We start from the raw sequence: 17,430 nt of genomic DNA on the forward strand, positions 1-17,430 counted from the left end.
AGATTACTGTGTGGTTCTGTTCTTTTCAGAATAGAAAAAGAAGCCCTATTGCTGTGTTTTTGAACAAATACTAAATGTCAATTATGCATCTGCCAGAGTTTCTTGTGGTTGGGTACTAGACAGGACCATTCACAGGAACACTCATCAGGAGAAAGTGTGTTCTGAAAGTTCTACTGAATAGCCTTTTGATGATTAGTCTTCAAGATTTAAAAACTTCAGTGTGTGTCAGTAAATTCTGTTGTGTTGGAACACTAAAAAAAAATCCGTTTGTCTTATTTTGGCTTTCTTTTGGTTATAATTCTTAACTCTTTGAAATCTCTAGTAGTCGTCAAGAATGGCATGAGGGCTTTGTGATAATGAGCACATGGGCTAACATGGTGACAAGCTACAACGTCCATAGAACATGACTGTCTCCACTGGAGACAAGGCTCTCTTGGTTTGCATGTGTGTAGCTCAGGGTCCACTTTCTAAAGGGGACTGAAGGTGAGTCTGACATCTCCTCTACTGTTGGGTTTTGCTCTCCTCCAGCTTATTTTACTTACACTTCCCTAATGTAGGTGCTGTAGCAATTCAGCACCTTGGGAAAGGGCAAGCCCTGTTTGCTTGGTTATGTTTCTGAAATCACATGTCTGAGAGCCAGCACTACAGAAATTGACAATTGTTTAAAGCAACTGAGAAGCCTGCCATTTCTGTCTCATTTGCTATTTTGAATTTCATTCTGGCATTTATTGTGTGAAAATGTATGGATATAAGTAATTACTAGGAAAACAACAACAACAAACCTCTGTTGGCCATGAAGAAGGCACTTTGCTGTGAAAAGGTCTTCTGGCTTTAATCTTCACCCTTCTGGATAGTTCTTGTGACTATCCTTAGTGGTTCGCTTTGCCATCTCCATATTCACTCTCACATTTGGTTTGGTTTGCCTGATTTGTATAAGAGATCATCTATCCTAAAGTTAAACCAGTGAAAAAAGTGAGATTTCTTCCAGAGGGTATTTGAGAATACCCATTTGGAAATAGATGTTTTTTCCCCCTCTATTTTGTTGTCATTACTATCTGAAGGATGTGTGTGTTTGTGCATGTTATGTTTAATTAGTATCTTTTAGTTGTACCTATTCATTTAAGCTGAGCACTTCCTCTTTGCCAAAAGCAGATAGATACATTAAGAAGAAATCCCATCCTAGGGCTTTATAAAGATAAGTAAGACCTGCACAGTCTCATCTGCTTTTCCAAATTAGCTAGAAATGTTTCAGCTTTTTTAGCTAAGCTGTGGTTTATAATCAGTTGAATTGTCAAGCTCCTGGCTTAGAATATTGAAGAAACTTTTACATAGAGTAGATAAAGGATGGAATAAAGATGTTAGATTAGGTCTTATATTATTTATTATGGAAAGAATGCTTTCCCTGTAGACTGACTGGGAACAAGATGTTTAACCATCAGCCAGGGTGGAGGCCTATTTGTTGGTCAGCTTTCAGGTTCCATGTTTCCCCACTTGTGATGAGCTTGCCAGCTGTCCATCCCTCCCTCCCCGCCCACTCTTCTCATTTCTCTTGGATAAGGCAGTGATACAACACATATGTGGCAGTTAGAATTAAAAGCCAATGTCTGTTTTCTTGAGCAGTATCATGTCATCATGTCATTGTAGATTTATGCTCTGCTCTGATGTGTGTGGAGAAAATGCCTCCTTCTCTTTCCTGTCCACTCTGCTCCTGGCTTGTGTATGTTTAAGCAGTAGGACTCCATTTATCACAGGCAATAGAAAGAGGCTCAAAGATATAAAAGGGTTACTGTTCACATTTCCTGGGCAGCTCCCTCTGATCTTCCTGTGCTGTAATTCCTTCACGATGTTAAATGTTCCCAGGCTCCTTTAGCCTTCTGGCCTGTTTACACTGGCCAAGTTTGTCCCAGGTGATTATGTAGGCGAGCAACCTCCTGTTTCAAGAGTAGCAACCGCTTTCTCCATGAGATAGGCCATGCTCCCTGCTTTGCAGTCCCAGAAGGAAGCCTTTGATTTAAACAACAGAACAGTAACATGCTAGTTTTTAAAACTAGTGTCTAGCAACTGCGTTTGTTGTCAGACTAATTCTATAAGTAGTTCACTCTGCCTATCTTGAATGCAAACATGTTGTCTTTTAGACTCAACATTCTTCCTCCTAAAGGCACTAGAGAAATGAGTTTCAGTTCTAAAGGAGCACTTTGTGACCTTCCCATCACACTTGTAGCCAGTTAGTCAGTAAGTCGTCTGAAGTTGCATCAGACACATAGCAACACTCCTAATTTTTTGACAGTTCAGGAGAGCAGGTACTTACTAATTTCCTTCTAGTTTTAAAAGTATATAGCAGCCCATTTTGATTTCATAATTTTAAATATATGCATTTTTGTGACTGGAAAAAATGTTTTCTATCTTTACCTTTCTCCGTTAAGCTTTAGAAGAAATTTAACATCACGAAGTCTAAATATGTCCAGAGGACAGCAAGTCTCTGACCATTCTGCCCCATCTTAGCTTCCACTAGGACATAGCTCTCTTGGCATATTGGCTCCCACTGCTAAAAGCAGACCTTTGTTCTCTTTCAGCATCTTGGAGCCTAAGGACTTAGGGACAGAAGTTAAAGCAAAGGAATTTCTAGAGTGATGTCATTTTGTTGTCACTTTGGCAAAATCAGCTGTTTACAATGTGATAAACTGTTTGTAACCACAAGTAGTGAAGTTTTATGTGGACATGGGTAGATAAGTCCTTAGATTTGTTATGTTTGGATCTTTGGGGAGTCAACAGGAATGCTTGATACTTCTCATTTGTCTTTAGTTCTTTGGTGTAATATGAAGCTGTTACATAATAGGTGTCAGTAGTAAGTTTTTTGAATGAATGATACCATAAATTGCTTTTTGTAGATTCTTGGTTCATTAGTACACATTTATGTGTATATCTAAATCTGTTGCCTTCACCCTTTCTGTTAGCCTCAAATGGTAGACATTGCTTAGAATCCTTTTACCACAAAATAGTTAATCCCATCCTAACATTCTGTATAATTGTTAGTGTTAGGTGGTCTGTATCTCACTGGCCTAGTCAAGATACTGCTCTCTCTGTCACAGAAAAAAAAAATAACAACAACACAAAATGACAACAAAAAGAGTATAGTGAACAATTATTTTATTTCAGGTACAACTTATGAACATTGCCTAAGCTATGAGCAAACTCATCATTTTCACAATAGAAAGCACAGGAAAGCATCTCCCAAGGATTAACTGTTTCTAGGGAAAACATTGAATAACAGTACCAGTAAATCAGCAGGTATTGGCTGAATGTGAGCATTGTGCCTCCCAATGTGGCCTCCCCAAGAATGTGAGAAATCTTACTCCTCATCTAAGGTTCCTTACACCTTTCAGTAAATGGTCCAGTCCAAAGGTAACTAGCCTAAAGTAAATTAGGTATGATTATGTGCAAAGTGAGAGGCTGAGGGGAGGGAACACCATTTGGACTGGGATTAGGGAGTGGTGAAAGATTTGTAGAGGAAGTGTGAATAGGACATTGAACAAACAGTTGTGGTCTCCATGTAAAGAAGTGGGAAGGCCATTTATAGCAGGGGAATAGTTACACATGCCCTGCTCCCTGCTAGACTTCTCTCCATCTTGACTTACTTGTTCTGCAGTAGAATTCAGAAATGCCTCTACCCATGACATACAGCAGCTCCTTTAGGTTCATTTCAGTAGGAAATCCATCTCACATTCTCCTTCCCAGTTAAGCATTGCAACTGAAAGCTAGGAAGAAATATTGGGAAGTAGGATTTATGACTACATAAAGGCCCATTTAACCTCATTGGCAAGATCAATTGCACACAATGGAGTGATGTCTTGATTTGTATTTGAACATAAAAAGAAATGTTTCCAAATTCACTACTTTTGCATATATATGGAACTGAAATTATAATACCCTAGGAATTTTATTCACTTCTGATTCTTTTATAATATGCAATTATTGTATTAGTCTCACAAAATATTTAAGTGTACTTTTTGGTTTTGTGAAACAAAGTTAATCTTTTTCTCTTGAGAGCCTTGATTGTATTTACTTGAAAAAAGCAAAAATACCCAGTGCATTTATTTTTAGCATCAGACTTTGCAGATGAATGTTTCCATTGCTTGGTTATGGGGACAGCAGCACAGAAACCACACTGGACTCTCAGCAGTGACACACTCGGACAGCCTGCAGCTTTGGTTTTAGGTCTGCTGACGGCCTGAGTTCACATGGCCTATGCCTGCTTCTGGATATGCCCATTGTCCAATTGCATGTGTTGCTGCCAGTGAGACGTGAACCATCTAACTTCCCACACTGTTTTGTAACAATCTGGAGTCTTTCAAGATGTCAGTTGGTATTCCATCCAGAGTCTTTCAAGATGCCAATTGGTATTCCATGATCAAATGGTATTCCATGATTAAAGGGTTTGTTGCCTAATTGTAGGGGATTTGAGAGTAATCACAGTGTGCTTTTGTATTTTTTTATAGCCCAGATTTCCTGCATGAGAGCTTGGACACACCCACTCTATCCTTCTAATTTCTTTCCTCTTTTTTAGAAATGCTTATTAAAGTCTCCTGCAGATCACCTATGGAAAAAAGCAGTGAAAATCATAATCACTACAGAGGGTGCCCATTGACCTGCTTTTGGGTGCTGGTTCTCTCATCTAGCCAGCAACTTACTGGGTATCCCTGAGCTTTTAGCTTCTAAATTCCTTAAAAGATTGTTGACCCACAAGTAAAACACCTGCTGTTAAATGATTTTTAAAGTAAAGTTCAGAGGCTTATTTAATATATGCAGAGTTGCAGTTTTGCAAGATGGGAAACATTCTGTGCATAGATGCCTGCAGCAATGTGAATGCAGAACATTAGGTTATATGTACTTTGCCATGTTTATTAAAATAAAGGACTGTGTTTATACACAAGCCTGTATTCAGGTCTTGAAAAATGATTGCTGACTTGGAGGATGTATTTAGATTTGCAAGCTCACATTATTTTCTCTTTCATATTAGTATTACTGTGTGCATGTTTATATTTGTCTGTGTGATTGTGTGCTTACCTATGTGTGCGCACATGTGTTTGTGCATCTAGATGCCACCATAGGTTGATGTTGGAAGTATTCCTTGCCTTGACCACTCTCCTGTATTTTTTGAAGCAGAGTCTCTTACTGGGCCTGGAGTTTATTGATTTGACTAGGCTGACTGCCTTATGAACTCTGAGTGTCTCCCAAGCCCCTATAATTAGAGTCACAGATATATGCAGTTGTGCCCTATGCTTACATGAATCAGGTATTCATGGTTGTGGTAAGTACATTGCTAACTGAGCTATCTCTCCAGCCCCCTTTATTAAAAATCATTATATAGATTTTAAATAAACATTTTATCTCCACTATGCAAAAATGCTATACTAAGGCACACACAAAATTATTTTGCTAGTTTTGATATTACATTTTTTATATTTAAATATATATATATATTTCTTAAATCCCCCCAAAAAATCTCCTGCAGAGCAGATTTTGAAGTGTGTCTCACACACACTGCACAGGTATGCAGATACACACAATGTCATTGAAGCTTGTTGCCATGTTGCTTCCAATGATCAGCAGTTAACCAGATGTTAAAAGTTATCTCAGTATCAGAAGGACAGGTTGAGGTGGTAGGAGAGAATAGGAGACAGATTTTTTTGTTTGTTTTGCATTTTTGTTTTGTTTTATTTTACTGTTTCTATGTTTTTTTCCTTTAGTCTAAACTCCTTTTGTGACCTTATGAATAAAAACAAAAGAAAAATCTTCCTTATGAAGGATTACTTACTTAAAACTTTTATGAGTACTAGCTTCTTCTCTGACATCTGTAAACTCACTTTGTTTAGAAAATACCAAGATTTGTAAATGACTGTTTCCGAAATCCATTGGTGATATGCAGTAAAGGAAATCTAATTGATAAAATTCCTATCTCACACTGTGCTTTCTTGTGTCCTATACATACTTCTTGGCTGATGTCAATACACTGCTCTTCCTTGCTTGAATTTTCATCATGAGTATGGGGGAGCAGTTGTATCTTACTGTGTCTTTCCACCTCTTAGTACTGTGGCTGAAATCCAGCAGGCACTCCTTTAGTGAAGATACAGAGGAGAGACAAATGCACAGCTGTTCCCAAAGAATGTGTTAATACTGGTTACTGTCAGATCATTTGGGGATTTCTGTTTGTTCTTATATAACTTACTGAATTTGTTCTTTGACAGATTATGATTACATTCTCTAGCCTCTCTAGATCCCCTTATAAGCACTTTTCCCCTCTTTTCAAGTCCCTTTTTTCCATTCAAGTTTTGTTTTGTTTTATAACTGGGGCCAGTTGTGTTCTCATGGGTGTATTAGTCAGGGTTCTCTAGAGGAACGGAACTTACAGAAGGCTTTTTAACGAGAGAGAGAGAGAGAGAGAGAGAGAGAGAGAGAGAGAGAGAGAGAGAGAGAGAGAGAGCGCAAGCTGGCAAAGAGAGAGCAAGCTTCCTTCTTCCATGTCCTTATATATGCTGTTAACAGACGGTAACCCAGATTAAAGGTGGATTTTCCCACCTCAAAAGAGCTAGATTAATGGTGTAACTTCTCATCTCAAAGATGTTAACTAGAAGTGAATCTTCCCACTTCAAATGATTTAATTAAGGAAAAAAAATCCCTCACAGGTGTGCCCAACCATTTTGAGTTTTAGATAACTTCCAGATGTAGTTAAATTGGCAACCAACAATAGCCATCACGATGGGTGTGGAGCTGCACCGTTGACTGAAACCTGGTAGAACTGAAGATAATGGCTACCCTTCCAGAAACCATCAGTGACTAGTAGTTCAAGCGGGATGGTAGGGCTCCAGTCTTGTGCAGGCCTGTTGCAGTCACCTGAAGCTTCTGCGATATCATGATGGCATTGACTGTGATGTGCCTACAAGATAGCATCCCACCGCCCTTCTCCCCATCGTTCAGCTTATAACATTCCTTCTGCCTCTTCTTTCTAGTTACTTCCTGAGTCTTGGAGTCCTGTTTGGGGCTGAGCATCAACTGTCACTTTTCTCAGCACACTGATCAGCCATGCATCTCTTTACGTAGAGAAGTTCATTCATTACATAGAAAAGTTTCTCTGTTTTAGGCTGAGAGTAGTATTTGCTGTGCCCTAAGCAGATACTGAAACTAGTGGTAGCCCATGAGAGAACTATTTCCTTTTTGTTGTTTTAATTATTTTTCCCTAGAGATTATAATATAATTACATCATTTGTCCCTTTCCTTTCTCCAACCCATCCATCTACCCCTCCTTGCTCTTTTTCACAGTCATAGCCTCTTTTAAATTAATTGTGTGTGTGTGTGTGTGTGTGTGTGTGTGTGTGTGTGTGTGTGTGTGTATTTCTCTAACTACAACCTGCTCAGTAACCTGTTATTCCTACGCATGTTTTCAGGACTGAGCATTTGGTTTTAGGTAACCATAATAGCTTTAAAATATAGCTTAATAATTTTTAAATTTGTATCTGCCCTAAGAAAAGATTTTAAGTGATAATAATAAATACACATAATATAGTTTACTAATTCCACTGCTTTCTTCTAAATCTCCCAATTCATAGAAGCTTCTTATTTTCTTTCACTGCCTTTCTGAAATTTCTTAGATCACAAGTGACCATAGAGTTCATCTTAGCTTTCTTCCCTAAGGAGACAGAACAGAGCAGGTCATCCCCCACCCCCTTTGCCTTTCTTTCATTGGTGGATAGTTTTCTTGTATGGAATCCCATCCTCACATAAGTAAAATATTTATGAGATGAACAAACACTAAATTAGAGCAGTGCAAGCAGCCCCATGACCATTCTGTAGCTGACCTTTCAGACAGATGAGTGTGCTGTGTTGTGTCTATTGGTCAGATTGGGCTCTGATGTTCTAGAACAGATTTCTTATGGTTCTAGTTAATGACTCTGATTAGAAAGACAAACTATTACAGCCCAGATCACCTGTGTTTGTCATTGTGTGGCAAGGTTGATGGTGGTTCCAGTTGTTAGACTGGGGTGATGATGGGGTCATTAATCTAATTCCCCCTCTGAAGGACATCTTCAGTGAGTTTTTAAACATTTTACTTCTATTGAAGCTATGCCAGATTCTTCTCAGCTTGGCTACTGCAGTAACAACAGGGATTCCCTGCTTATGGAGTCCTCTCACAGTATCTCATCCATGTTCTAGAATACAAATAATCAAATTCATTTAGAGAGTGTGACTTATGTATGCATGTAAATATAGGGTGTGTATGTGAATGCCTGTAGCACATGAGTAGAGGCCAGAGGCAAACATCAGGTGTTCTACTCTGTCATTCTCTACCTTCTTCATTTAGGATGGGGTCTCTTATTGAATCTGGAGCTATTGTAGTAGCCAACAAGCCCAGGTAATCCTCCTGACTCCAACCCCAGACCTGTCTTTGTTCTTCATCATGCTGCAATTGGAGGCACACTCTATGCCCATGTCTAGTGTTTTACATGAATGCTAGGATCCAGATTCATGTGTGCAGTACATTTTCTTACCCACTGAGCTATTTCTTCAGCCCAATAGCCATGCTTTTAAAATATAAACTTGAATATGATTTTGACTAAAAAACTTTTGTGGCTTATTTTATGTAGAAATTGAAGAAGTGAAGGAAGAAATTGAAGCCCCATGTAATGAATCTAGTAATTAACTCCTTAAAATAAATCTCAACCCCAAATCCCCCCCCCCCTTTAATTGCATGTCAGCTTTCTGTTGCTCACCTCTATCTTCTTCCCAGAGGGCAGAGCCTTCCCTCATCTTGTAGTAATTGAACTTCCAGAAGCCTTGTATTATTTTTGTATTATTTGTAGCACTGACTGGACCAACTTCAATGGAAGCCTTTCCTGATTGTCTGTCACTTTAAACCAGACTTAAATAGTGAATAACATTTTTTCTCAAAGTTTTATTATTCTGAAGTAAAATAAATGAAGAAGAATATTATATATCTCATCTTTAAAAGTTGCTGAGCAGGGCTTAGGGTTTTATTTTAGGTTCTTCAATGACTCATAGAATCACAGATATCAATTTTATAGTGCTTCATATAAATTTTATTACTTTTCAGGTGCAATCATCTAATTAGTTTCTATAAGCTACCTATCAGTTCTTTCTGTTTTTTTTTTAAATTCTTTCTGTTTTAACACTTCCATTTGATTTCAGATAAAGATGAATGTTATGCATCATCCAGTATGAAAGTTTTGGAAGTTAGAAGACAGACTTAAGAGCAAAGAATAAAGGTGACTGACACCTTTGCCACTTTTTGACTCTCAAATTTCTCAGAGTACATATAGTTCTCCTGTATATGAAATTTGCCTTGGGAAGTGGTATGTCAATAACTTCTTAAATCTATGGTGTGATTTTTTTTATTCATGATACTTGTACTCTTCTGATGTCTGTGGTGGTTTCTGTTAAACTATACTTGGTGCTTCTTTTATGTCTTAAATCCCATGTGTATTAATTTTGTGTTGTGATAAATAATGAAGACAGCTTGCGCAAGAAAGAGCTAATTTTGGCTTATGGTTCCAGGGGTTTAGAGTCCATAACAGCAAGGTGGAAGCAGCAGCAGGTATGGAAGCTGGAGTAGGAAGTTGAGAATTCACACCTTGAACCACAAGCATAAAGGAGAGAGAGGGGGAATGGAGACATAGAGAGGGAGAGGGAGAGGGAGAGGGAGAGAGAGACAGAGACAGACAGAGAGAGACAGACACACAGAGACATACAGAGACAGATACAGACAGAGAGAGACAGAGACACAGACAGAGAGACAGACAGAGAGACAGAGCAAGCACTGAGAATAGTGAGGCTTTGAACCTTCAGAGCCCACCCCTAGTGACATACATTTTCCAGCAAGGCCACACCTCCTAGATCTCCCCAAACAGAGGCCCCAACCAGGGTCCCATTGTTCAAGTGCTTGAGACTTAAGGAAGGAGCCATTCTCATTCAAACTACCATACCCCATAAAACCTCCATGAAGATTCAGCTTCCAGCTGAAAGCACTTCGCTCCTCCCCCCACTCCTTTCTCTGCTGCCTGAATCTAATGTTTGTATCCCTATGTTTTACCACATAGCTTTCTGTATGAAGTTTCTATCTGCTGTGCCCCACCCTAGATTAAGGTTACAAATCAAAGATCTTTCCTAATTTTTGTCTCCCACAACATTTAGCATAGCCTTTAATAGTGTTCATTAATATTCATTTAGCAAACTAAGAATGTACTTGGATTTCTTCCCATCTTACCCTCTGGTGTTCATTCTCATGGATACTTCTGACCCATGTTCATGGCAGCTAGTTATTCTTGTTATGCTCTCCTGACTGCTGTCTTAGCCTAGGAAAATACTGAACATAGTGCAATTAACAAGATACAGTCAGTCCCAACCTCAGAAATAATCTTTATCCCAGAAGTTAGTGTCTGATCTGTGTTTGGAATGCAGAAGGCATTTTTCCACAAAAACAATGTTATAAATAGTGGTTAGTGTCTCAGCCGGCACTCGCAGGACTGTTTAACTCATAAGCTGCTGCTTCACCTCTAGGCAGATGCCATGTATTATGCCGTTTTGTGGAGAAGCTGTACCTCTGTGTCTGGAAGGCTCTCAAGATGGATCACGAACTCTATGGGCCGAGCTAGAGCTCTGGTAGTCATGCTGGCTACTCTCCTTCCAGTACAACTCGGCTTTGGGGACTGTGTCATAGACACTGGCCTATAGGCTCCTGACATTCTAAACCACAGGTTCTCAACTTGTGGGTCATGACCCCTTGGGTGTCGAATGATACTTTCACAGGGGTTGAAAATGAGATATTCTGCATATCAGATATTTACATTGCAATTCATAACAGTAATACAATTACAGTTATGAGGTAGCAGTGAAATAACTTTGTGGCTGGGAGTCACCACACATGAGGAACTGTATTAAAGGGTCTCAGCATTAGAAGGCTGAGAAGCACTTCTTTAAACTGAGGGAGAAGCACTCTGGCTTACTGGTCCTCCCCATGGTGGATTAGGATGGGCCCAGCTGTTTCTTTGCTTGGGAAGGCCTTTTTAAGCAGGCATAGAGACATGAGCTGTTTTATTATCCCTTTCTGTTCATTCACATATAGCATAATACATGCATATGCATAGAAAATACATAAACATGGAAATCATTCTATCTACAGGGAAAACACATTAATAGATATTTGACATCACGTCAGGTTTTGTGAACAAGTGATTATCATTTCTACATGGGTATAATGATGCTTCTAGTGAAAAACATGTCACTGTGTGCATAAACAACCCTCAAGGTTGACAGCTAAGGTTGTCAGACTGTAAGAAAAATCACTTCATAAATTTAAGAGGATTTAATTTATTCAGTGATCATTAAGTGTTACACACATGAGTACCTGATTTATGCCTAATACTATTATTAAAGCTAGAGGCCAGGGGGTGTGAACAAAAAATGCTAGAGAAAGTTTACCTTCCCCCTAGGGACCTGAAATACAGGGCTCAAGGTGTTAAAGAAGCATCCTCAGTATCATTGCCATAAAATAATTTACAGAGGAAATTAGTGGTGGGTTTAGGATGCTCAGAATGGCAACCCCATTGTGATTGCCATATTTCTAAAGATGGTGGTAGAGGTTCACTGTGTTTCAGAAGAATGGAGGAGCTATAACTAGAGTTGGGGAAGAAATGATAGTCTAGAAGCTAATCTGCCTGAATAGAGGGCTAGAGGCAGGCAAGCTTTCACCACTGTCTGGAACAGATGTGTTGGGTTATGATGTGTACAACAATAGGTGGGAAATTAGTTAAGTGTTTCAGTCACGGCAGATCAGAAGTGTCACCCAGATTTCCTAAAGCAGCAAGTCTTAGAATCTTACCTGAGAACTGTTAAATAGTTTCTAGAGCATGGGCTAACAACATATTTCTCTTTTAAATCTTCCCTGCTGGTTTTGATATTCAGCTAAGGTTGAAAACTTTTGGATTTGAGGTACTGGCCAAACTTAGGAGAACCAAGAATGCCCTGCCAAGGAGGTGTCTGTCCTTCTGGCAGTGTGGAACCAGCCCTCAGAGGTTTCTGCAGTTGGTGGCATGATCAAAGTAGAGTTAGCTAAAATACATGGATTTTTCAGGTATATTTGAATGGAAGAGCAGTAAGAAACAGCTTGACTTAGAGTTTGTCGTAGTATGAGAAAAGGAGAGGAGTCACAGTTTAAAGTGTATTTTGGTATGTAGGAGCTGGTGATATCAGCCTTGACCCCAGTATAATTTGTATCATAAACTGATTATACAACCTCATCCTCATTAATTTGATCTCTTTTTCTCTTACAGCCAGGCAACTTCAGCAGTAATTTCAACCAGTTTGCATTTAATGGAAGAAGACCATTGTCTGCTCATGTACATGCCTAACTCATAATAGTAAGTGAGGTTATGTGTATGAGGAATATGACCTTTAGCATAATCATTATGAAGCATTTAATAACCTTCCACATATGCATTAACATAACCTCAATCTTTCAGGTTCCAGGAGTCAGAGTCATGCATATAAGGTAGCTAGTTGTTGGCACACTGTTCTTCAGTGTTAAGTTGAAATTTGAAGCAATATTCTAAGTCATGTTGTGCATTTTAATGTTTTGGGTTAGCTAAATTGGGCAATCACTTACTTTCCTGGTGACAGATCTGTATTTGCTTCTCAGCCTTAACACCTGTCTTCCTCATACATATGCTTTTCTTTCCACACATATCTGTGACTAGTGCATCCCCTTGCTACAAACTTTCCAAAATTAGTGCTGGTTAATATTGCATGTTCTCAGCACTAGTGAATCAGAATGCAGTGCTATGCTTTTGCCACCTCGCTGGCCAGAGTATATTTTGGCAATGCACTGAGTATTGCCAGAAGCAGCCATTAGCACCTATGCTGCATCAAATAGGTCTGAACTCTGGTACATGCTCATTGCCAATGCAAGTAGTAAGGTACTAAGTAGCAGTATAATGTACTGGACTAGAGTTAATGTCATCAGTCTCTGAACTATTGTGCCTGTAATTTGAAGGTTTAGAACAAAGTTGCCTTTTTGTAAATGTTTTCACAAAATTGCTTTCAAAAACATTTTCAGGTTTCTGGGAAGCTTTAATAGTTTACAGGATAGAACATGTTGAAACGTAGTTACCACTACTCTAATCCATTTGTTTTCCCTTCTTGTATACATGAAAGAGGTGAGAAATTTGGGACACCCATTAAATTGTAAGGACAGTGTTAGGACTCTAGTGGTAGTGATTCTGAGACATGCCAGGGTCATATGGAGACTTAAATAAAACATTTACCTGATTAAGATTCAGTCTCCGCTGGGTTACTGCCTGTCAAAGTAGAGCTATTTAGACATCAAATCTGAATCTAAAAGGGTAAGCCTCTTCAGTCTTGAGTTCCTGAGAGATTTACCATACTAATCCATGGCAAAGAGCACTCCCTGATCTTGAGATGCTAACTCCATCCTGGCTCCTAATGCTAGCACTGCCTGCTTCCTAGGTCAAGTGGACAGATGTCTCTCCTAGGGCCAGGCTAGGTGACATGCAGGGTAGGAATGGATTTAGGAAGCCAACAAAACATGTAAGACAGAGACTCCCAGGTATGACACCTGGAGCCAGATTTGGTCCATAAATGTATTTTATTTGACCTATACCCTGGTTTTTGTCTTGTTTTCAAAACATCAGTTAGTTATTAAGTAGTGTTATTTTAACTGTTAACTAATTTAATGCATATATCTAGATGGAGTCTAATGAAAGCTGGAAGATGAGTTCTGTACCTGGTCCTGTTCTCCCACGGACAGCTGTTGTATCATCTGCAAATAGTGATACTTTGACTTCATCCTTTCTAATTTGTATCTCTTTGATCTCCTTTAGTTGTCTTATTGTTCTAACTAGAACTTTGAGTACTATATTGAATAGATAGAGTGGACAGCCATGTCATTCCTGATTTTAGTGGAATTGCTTTGAGTTTCTCTGCTTTTAAGATGATATTGGCTATAGGCTACTGTAAATTGCCTTTATTATGTTTAGGTATGTTCCTTGTATTGCTGTCTCTCCTAGACTTTAGCATGAAGGGGTATTGCATTTTGTCAAAGGCTTTGTCAGCATTTGACAGCATTTGTCAGCATTTGACAGAGATGATCATGTGCTTTTTCTCTTTTAGTTTGTTTATATGGTGGATTACATTGACAGATTTCCACATGTTGAACCATCCCTGCATCTCTGGGATGAAGCCTACTTGATCATAATGGACTATCTTTTTGATGTGTTCTTGGATTCAGTTTGTGAGTATTTTATTGATCATTTTTGCATTAATGTTCAAGAGGGAAATTGATCTGTAATTCTCTTTCTTTGTTGAGACTTTGTGTGGTCTGGGTTTCAGGGTGACTATGGCCTCATAAATGAATTTGACAATCTTCCTACTGTTTCTATTGTGTGGAATAATTTGAGGAGTATTGGCATTAGCTCTTCTTTGAAAGTTTGGTAGAATTCTGCATTAAAACTATTTGGTCCTGGGATTTTTTTAGTTGGGATACTTATAATGACTACTTCTATTTTCTTCGGGACTATAGACTGTAGGACTATTTGAATTGTTTATCTGATCATGATTTAATGCTGGTAAGTGGTAGCTATTGAGAAAATTGTCCTTTTTAAAATTTTTCCAATTTTGTGGAACACAGGATTTTAAAGTATGACCTAATGATTCTTTGGCTTTCCTTGGTGTACTGTCTGTTATGTCCCCCCTTTTGTTTCTGTTTTTTTTTTTTTGTTAATTTGAATATTCTCTCATCTTTTAGTTTGTCCTGTTGATTTTCTTAAAGAACCAACTCTGTTTCATTGATACTTTGTATTGTTCTCTTTGTTTCTATTTTATTGACTTCAGCCCTCAGTTAACTTCTGCTATCTATTCCTTTTAGGTGTGTTTACTTCTTGTTCTAGAGCCTTCAGGTATGCTGTTAAGTTACTAGTATGAGATCTCTCCAATATTTTTATGTAGACACTTAGTGCTATGAATTTTCCTCTGGGCACCACTTTGATTGTGTCCCATAAGTTTGGATATGTTGTGCATTCATTTTCATTGAATTCTAGAAGTCTTTCATGTCCTTATTTCTGCCTTGATACAGTAGTCATTCAGTAGAGAGTTGTCCAGTTTCCATGAGTTTATAGGCTTTCTGTTGTTTCTGTTGTTAATATCCTGCTTTAATTCGTGGTGGCCTGATAGAATACAATGGGGTATTTCAATTTTCTTTCATCTGTTGAGCCTTGCTTTATGACCAAGTACATGGTCATTTTTAGAAAATGTTCCATGTGGTGCTGAGAAGAAGATATATTCTTTTGTGTTTGGGTGAAATATTCTGTAGATATCTGTAAGGCCCATTTGATTTATAATGTATGTTAGTTCCAGTATTTCTCTGTTTAGTTTTTGTCTGGATGATGTATGTGCTGGTGAGAGTGGAGTATTGAAGTCTCCCACTATCAATGTGTGAGGGTTATTGTGTGATTTAGGTTTTGTTAATGTTTCTTTTACAAATGTGGGTGCCCTTGTGCTTATGGCATGGATGTTAAGAATTGAAATGTCATCTTGGTGTATTTCTCCTTTGATGAATATGAAGTGTCTTTTCCCATATCTTTTGGTTATTTTTTGGTTTGAAGTCTATTTTGTTAGATATTAGAATAATTTTACCATCTAGCTTCTTGTGTCCATTTGCTTGAAAAATCTTTTCCTTTATTCTGAGGTAATGTCGATCTTTGATGTTGAGGTGTGTTTCTTGTATGCAGCAGAAGGGATGGATCCTGTTTTTCTATTAGCCTGTATCTTTTTTTGGGGGGATGAGTACATTGATATTGAGAGCTATTAATAGTTGGTGACTGTTAATTCCTGTTATTTTGTTATTATTGGTGGTGGTGGTAGTGTGTGTTTGTCTTTCCCGTCTTTGATTTAGCCGGTATGAGATTATTTATTTCCTGTGTTTTCATGGGTGTATTTAAACTCATTAGGTTGGAGTTTTCTTTTTAATACCTTCTATAGGGCTGGATTTGTGAATAGATATTTTTTAAAGTTGACTTTATCATGGAATATTTTGTTTTCTCCATCTATGGTGATTGAAGGTTTTGCTGGTTATGGTAATATGTGTTGGCATCTGTGGGCTCTTAGTGTCCAGCCCTTATGGCTTTTAGAGTCTTTGTTAAGAAGTAGGGTATAATTCTAATAGGTTTGTCTTTATATGTTACTTGACCTTTTTCCCTTACAGCTTTTAAAATTATTTCTTTGTTCTGTATGTTTACTGCTGTGATTATTATGTGGTGAGGGGACTTTCTATTCTGGTTCAATCTATTTAGTGTTCTGTAAGCTTCTTGTACCATTATAGGCATGTCCTTCTTTAGGTTGGGAAATTTTTCTTCTATGATATTGTTGAAAATATTTTCTGTGCCATCAAACTGGGATTATTTTCCTTCTTCTATTCCTATTATTTTTAGGTTTGGTCTTTTTATAGTTTCCCAGATTTCCTGGATGTTTTCTGTCAGAAATTTTATAGATTTAACATTTTCTTTGAATGATGTATTTATTTCTTCTATCATTCTTCAACACCTGAGATTCTCTCCTTCATTTCTTATATTCTGTTGGTGATCTATAGTCCTTTTCATTTACCTAGATTTTTCATTTTAGAATTCCCTCAGTTTGTGTTTTCTTTATTGCTTCTGTTTTCAATTTCCGGTCTTAACCAGTTTTATCTGTCTCTTGCTTTTTTTTTTTTCTTTCTTGGCCTTCTTTAAGGGGCTTGCTCCTTTTCTCCAATTGTTTGTGTTTTTCTGGATTTCTTTGAGGGATGTATTCATTTCTTTTTTAAGGACCTCTATCTTCATAAAATTGGTTGTAAGATTGTTTCCTTTTGCCTCAGCTGTGTTAGAATATTAAGGGCTTGCTGTGGTAGGATGTCTGGGTTCATTTCTGGTGAAGTATCACTCTGCCTGTTGTTGGTTGTGTTCCTGGGGTCTAGGCATCTGGATTCCAGGTGATTATAGGTCTAGGTGCCAATTTCTGAATTTGTCTTTGCTGGATGGATGTTTTGTTCCTTGGTTTCTGTTTCCTCTTTGGTCTTCTGGTCTTTGTGGCCTGAATTTCTGGCAGCTTGTATGACCGCTGGCCCAGCAGGCTATCTCTGTCAGAATTGGGGGCTGAACTTCTGGTGACTAGTGTGGCATTTGGTCCATCAGGGTCCTCTGCCAGAGTTGGGGGCAGGATACTGTGATGAGGAGGGAAGTGGAGATTGGAGAAACTTGTGGGAGGATGGGGGGGCACTGAGAGACTGGAGGAGGTTTTTGGGTGGGCCATTTATCTGTAGTCTGGTGACCAGTGTGGTCTCTGGTTCAGCAGGGAGTTTCTGCCTGTGTTTGC

The 17,430-nt window shown here is 38.5% G+C and overlaps 1 protein-coding gene across 7 annotated transcripts in view; it reads left to right on the forward strand.

Moving 5' to 3' along the window:
* Window positions 1–17,430, forward strand: part of Znf438 (zinc finger protein 438) — a 141,392-nt gene that overhangs the window by 28,458 nt on the left and 95,504 nt on the right. For 4 of the 7 annotated variants that reach the window (XM_040755345.1, XM_021235994.2, XM_021235995.2 and 1 more), the window contains exons 2-3: window positions 9,202–9,278; window positions 12,342–12,428. The exons of 2 other annotated variants lie outside the window; for them this stretch is intronic. The gene's annotated coding sequence lies outside the window, so the exon portion shown is untranslated. The remainder of the gene's footprint in view (window positions 1–9,201; window positions 9,279–12,341; window positions 12,429–17,430) is intronic. One more of the 7 variants, XM_040755340.1, reaches the window with a different exon arrangement.

This window comes from Mesocricetus auratus, unplaced genomic scaffold (genome assembly GCF_017639785.1).
Source record: "Mesocricetus auratus isolate SY011 unplaced genomic scaffold, BCM_Maur_2.0 Super-Scaffold_100013, whole genome shotgun sequence".
NCBI lineage: Eukaryota > Metazoa > Chordata > Mammalia > Rodentia > Cricetidae > Mesocricetus > Mesocricetus auratus.